Source organism: Papaver somniferum, chromosome 8 (genome assembly GCF_003573695.1).
Source record: "Papaver somniferum cultivar HN1 chromosome 8, ASM357369v1, whole genome shotgun sequence".
Lineage (NCBI taxonomy): Eukaryota > Viridiplantae > Streptophyta > Magnoliopsida > Ranunculales > Papaveraceae > Papaver > Papaver somniferum.
The window spans coordinates 57723791-57730186 of record NC_039365.1 but is presented as its reverse complement, the minus strand read 5'-3'; positions in this window follow the sequence as shown (position 1 = coordinate 57730186).

Sequence of the window (6396 nt, the reverse complement as noted above, 5' to 3'; positions counted from 1 at the left end):
TAATCACCAGAAATATGGATATGACCACACTGTAGAGGATAGTGGTGGAACTCTGCATCTTTCCGTAAATTGTATTGGTTTCAAGTAGGAAAAGAAAATAATTTGGATAAGCAGACATATTGCTTTTAGTTATGATTAATCATTAAGAGAAATGTTCTACTTCACTTGAGAGGTATCTTTATTTCTAGAAAGATTTATACAGTGATAGGATGTAGACTCTATGATGGTTTGAAGTATTATGTTACTAAAATGGTTTGTTACCAAAATAGTTTTTTTTTAAAGGATAGTGCAGCAACTTTTACCAAAGAACAAATGACCTCACATTTTCTTTGACAGTAAATGACCTCACATTTCACATCACCCTGAACAAATACACGACATGCACTGACTGAATTGTATCTATGTTGGTGACATGTTGATCCTCATTATCATCACCATGCCTCTGATATTATGGAGACCCCTACAAATAAACAAGACTAACTTATCACTTAGATTGTTGATCAATATAATTTTAATAATTTAATTTCCAATGTATAAAAAATAATACAATTTCTAGGAAAGATTTTTGGACAACCAGATATCCATTCATTTTCTCTATAGTACTGCACATAATTGGGATGCGCTCTACTTAGAACGTGTTAATGGTGGAATCACAAGGGACGTAACCAAGGAAGAACATTATGCATCAAACTGATGCAGAGTAGATAAAAAACAAATATAAAAGTGTCCAACTCCAAAGTCCGGCCGTTACGGCACAGGTCATATACTAGTCATTATCGATGGAAGATAGGTTAAAATCTTTTGTTTACAAGGATTATGTCTATTGAATGTCGTTATGTGAATAGTGATGGAAAATAGAATGAATCCTTGTGTATTCCGTAGTATTGATCTTCCCTGATCCATATTTTTTGTATATACTGTGTTGTTCTGTAAGGTGTCTTATGTTGAGCACTATCAACTGAGTTGATTATTTTCATACGAATAGCTTAGTTGCTGCTCCGTGAGGTACTTTATGTCGAGCATGACCAATTAAATTGATTACTTTTTGTGGTAATTTGGTTGCGTATTCCGATTAGATTAATTATGGGTTCTCTTGTGATTAATCTAATTGAGCATTTTTGAGTCTCCATAAGTTCACTTATGTTGAGCATTTCCAATTAAATTAATCAACGGTTCTCTTTTGGTTAATTTAATTGAGTATTTTTGGATTCAAATTCATACTCGTATGTGATTTTTATATCCAAAGAAATCCTTCTTTTATTTCGAAATTAAGGTCGCTCTTGTTGTTCTTTCTGGAATGACATTTAATGGGGGAGAGTTCTTAATTGAACTTGTGCTTAATTACCAAATCTTTGTGGGGAGTGCGACTGTGCAATATTATAGGGGTTATCTTGTATCTTTAATCTCCTTGAAGAATGCATTTAGCTTCGGCTTTATGATTGCATCTTAACAAGATGATATATGCTTTCTTTTGGTCATGAAATATCTCTTTTGGAAATTTTATTAGGATCCCGTTTTCGTACCTTTGCCAATTTTATGGACAAAAAGGGGGAGAATTAATATGTAATTCACACTACAAATACATATGGTTTTCGGATCATTATGTAAGGGGGAGTGGTTTCCATGTGAGATGGAGTATTGACTAAGGGGGAGTGATAAATATCACCATAGTATTGTTGTCAAAGTTGTGATACAATTGAACTTTTATGCTGTGTAATGATACTACGATACTGTATAACAATGATCGAGAATTATGTTTTCTCATTGTTATAGCTACGGATTTTCAACAACGATGATGCTGAACTTACAACCTTTGGGATCATTGGAGTACTTGGAAGTGACGAAGATTTCAAGTAATGTTGAAGATTAGACATGTGGAATAGGAGATACATAAGTTTCTTTATCTTTTTTGTATTCCATACGTATTGATAGTTTTGTCACTAAAATTGACAAAGGGGGAGATTGTTATAGCATTGCTCGGCCGAAATCGCATGCGTTGCTATCTCAAGCATGTTTGTCAATGTTAGTGATCAAAACTGTAAGTCTTGATTTCTAGTCTACTATAGCTAAGTCTCGGGCTAGGATAAAAAGTGTAGTTGATCTCAAGAACTCCATGGCGTATCATCATACAAGACGAAGAACTACTCAAGGAACTGGTGGAACTTCATCGACAAAAAGGTATGTGGAGACTTGATCTTATCTATCACTCAAAAGTCTATCTACTTTATCTCCTATCTTGAGACAAATGTCATTTTGCTATATAGACTTTGATTATACACATTTGTTATTTCGAGCCGAGTTTATCTCGCCTATCTATTTCTCGAAATATGTGTTGATAAGCTTTCGCTTTTGCCAATTTCATCTTTACCTAGTGACGAAAGTCATGTTATGTTTGCTTTGGCGAAAAATGGTTTGTGAATAACAACTATATAACGTCCTCTAAGAATGTTTCAATGATTGAAATGAGAGTTTAGATTATATAACCAATGATGGATATAAGCATTGTTGTGGAAACACATATATGTATAAGTCCTTATTCCTTGAACCGAAGTTTGCAAACTTTGTTGATCAAGAGTACCGGAACAAGAGCCGTGAACTAAGTCCGCGAACTGGCGGAAGTTCTCGACCCGAGAAAATCTATTGGAGTTTGAGAACTCCTTCCGCGAACTTGAGTTAGGTTATATCTAAAGACGATTGTTTGTGAACTCATGTTTATATAAACTAAGGAATGCTAATTGTAAACCGCGTCTATAAAGTTCATGAGCCGATTCAAGTGAATCAAATCGTTTTTGCTTCAATTGTGTCTTGTGTAGTTACATAAGATTTCCTTGCAATTGAACAACTCTCTAACTAGTTCATTTGAGTCACTTGAACTAGTTATGGTGAAGAAGAATATGGTTGATATGAAAGTGCTCATATGGATAACCATTTGGTTAACTATTGTTGAACCAAAAAATGTACATCTTTGGGTACGGTTACACAAACCTAGAAACGTGCATTTTATTTGTGTGTAACAAGCTAGGTTTTTGATCTAACGGTTGAAAGATATTAGCTTGAATCTAATCAGGTTTTCATCTAACGGTGAATATTAAATGATTTGTTACCAAGCTAACATTGATTGCAAACCCTGATTTGAAAGACTATATAAGGGAGAACTCTAGCAACTGAGAAACCTAATCCCCACACCTTACGTGTGATACTAGTTGTGTAAGATAGAGTCGATTCTCCTTTAACCTTTGGTTTCTTCTTCTAAAAACCAGGTTAACGACTTAAAGACTCTATTGGGATTGTGAAGCCAGGCCGATACTACTTTCTCGTAGTTATATGATCTGATCTTGTTATTTCTATCGTACGAGTACAATCGCAAAGATTGGCTTGATATTGGTATCTCTGATAGGCAAGATATAAAAGTAGTCACAAACATCTTCGTCTCATCGTTTGTGATTCCACAATATCTTCTTTCGACGCGTCGATTAAGATTATTGTGAGGTGATTGATAATACTAGGCTGTTCTTCGGGAATATAAGTCGGGGTTATCAATTGGTTCCAGTTCACCTTTATTTATTAAAAGTCGGAACAAAACTTGTAGGTTTATCTGTGGGAGACAGATTTATCTATTTTGTAGACTTGTTTGTGTGATACAGATTTGTCTATTCAAGTCTTCGAATTTGGGTCGTAGCAACTCTTAGTTGTGGGTGAGATCAGCTAAGGGAATCAAATGCGTAGTATCCTGCTGGGATCAGATACGTAAGGAGCGCAACTGTACCTTGGATCGGTGTGAGATCGATTGGGGTTCAACTACAGTCCAGACCGAAGTTAGTTTGTAGTAGGATAATGTCTGTAGTGGATTAATACAGTGTGTGTTCAATCTGGACTAGGACCCGGGGTTTTTCTACATTTGCGGTTTCCTCGTTAACAAAATTTTGGTGTCTGTGTTATTTTTATTTCCGCATTATATTGTTTATCTTTATAATTGAAATATCACAGGTTGTGCGTTAGAATCAATCAATTGAAAATCCGACCTTTGGTTGTTGATGGAAATTGATTGATATTTGAACATTGGTCTTTGGTACCGTTCAAGTTATCTCTCTAGTATTTGATAAAGACTCGCATATTTCCATTTGCTTGAGTATAGATCAAGTCGAGAGATTGAGACATTAACTCTTTGATATACTTTTATCTATATTGAGTCTGATTGTCTAGTTGATTCTCTGGAAAGTATATTGGAGTTTGTCCATACAGATTTCTGAGCTAAATATTGGGTGTGGTTGTTGTACCCCCACTTTTTCAATTGGTATCAGAGCAGGCAAACACGTTTAAAGACCTTACAAGTATGTGTTTATGGCAATATGAGTCTGAGGACAGAATCTATGACATACACGCATACCAAGATGTCTTCTAGATATTTTAACTATGCCAAATGTCTTGGGAATACCTCAAAGGATTACTCCTTAGCTGATTCTTCCGAATCCCGAGGTAAGAAGGTTGTCCCATGTGTTGACATCTCTCTCTCCGATGAGACATTGATCATTATGGCAAAAGCTGAAATGGAGCTCACCAGAATTTCAAAAAATTCTACTGAGATTATTGATTTCTAGGATCATGATCAGCTTATTGATGAATTTGAAAAGTCTCTTGATCGTGAGCATGAACTCTATAACATCATTGAGTCCTTCTATAAGAATATTGAAAAACTTCTCCAAGAAACTACTCTACAACGTGAAAAGATTAGTGTTCTTGAGGATATTGTTAAGGAAGACTCAATTAGAGAAAAACGTTTATTCGAGACGCATTCATTAGATCTTAACAGACTTCGTGTCGAGAAAGAGAAACTAAGCGCATATCTTATTCTAGCTCAGGAACAGTGAGATCCTTGGAAAAGGAAAACTCTGTCTTATGGAGAAACTCTTCTATACAAACTAATTCTCCTGAGTTACAGTACATGACGAAATGTTCTCCAGAAGAAGATTGTGTCAAGAAAAGTTTACATAAGTTACAATCTTCTCATATGGATATGAAGTTAAAAAGGGTGCCAATTATTGCTTTTCCTCCACGAACCTGTACATTCTGTGAAAAAAGGAATCACTATGCTATCCATTGTTTTGCCAGGAGGAAACAAATTTCTAAACTTCATAATTTGCTTCTTTCCATTGTCAATGGAATAAATAGTCGGTCGACTACTGCAGTGAATCACATGACCACAGAAAACCAGAAACCTTATAAAAATGATCGCCTCTCTAGAAGTCATCACAGGGCTCAAATGCATTCTAGTGGTATAAATCCTTGTGTTGCTGATAAAAGCATTCCTTGTTTTTATAAGACTGTTTCTGGTAAATCTAAGTCTAGAAAATGGATCCCCCTCTATCCTGATCCTCTTGAACCAGTTGCAAGAGGTACTAGATTTAGTCCTCAGAGAAATCCTTCTGACGGTTATGCTGAACAGGCTGTGTTTTACCATTCTGGGAGGAAAGTCAATCAAAGAAAGGCGATAAACACAAAAATCAAGCTGTCAGATGATAAGCACAACTCCATCCTCAATGATCATGTTGGGATTATTTCTCACTCTACCACCTGATTCCAGGTTTTCTTTTCCTTGTTCCTAACTTAAGAGGTGCAAGGACAATAATTGAGAATTACTCAAGTATGTTGTATATTTTCTGTTTAAGTTTTTTTCGTTTTTGTGTGCTGACAGTCCACAAACGTTCGCATCCTCCACTTATGAGTTCATAGGGTTTCCAAAAACAAGAGTTTCCTTCTCTTGTTTACATACACATATATATTGCTTCATATTGTTTTTTTCCATCTCTAACAAAAAATTATACGGAGAACTCTGCAAAATCTCAAGAGATTGTGCATCTTGAGATGGAGGAAGACGCTCAAGGACGTGAGTCAATTCAAGAGCTGGTTCTAAAGAAGATGTTTGAAAGAAAGGATCACAAATCCTGGATTGAATACTCTGTCAAGGATTTAATTCGTTTTCAGAACGATTCAAAGGTCGAGTTTGCAAATATTCAACTGCAAATAAACCAACTCCTAGATGGTCAGGCCAGAATCCTTGCTAATCAGAACATCCTGATACAGAATCAAAAGAAGCTCATCATGGACTGCGTCAAGGCTAGACAGCTTGCTCGGGTTGTTGATTGTAAAGTTGGTGTTCTAACTCACGAACATGGTGTATCCACGGTCAAGAGAGTAAAGGAAATCAGTGACACCTTCTTTGATGGATTCATTGAAAGGTATGAAGTTCTCAATGAACTTTGATTTTATTAGTTTGCCTAGTAAATCTTCTTTTTGTGTTTTATTTAGAAGAATAACTAGAGTTTGGAATAGCCATTATTGTGATTACACATAGATATGTCCAAAGTTTTCATCTTCATGTTTTTAGGTTTATTTGTT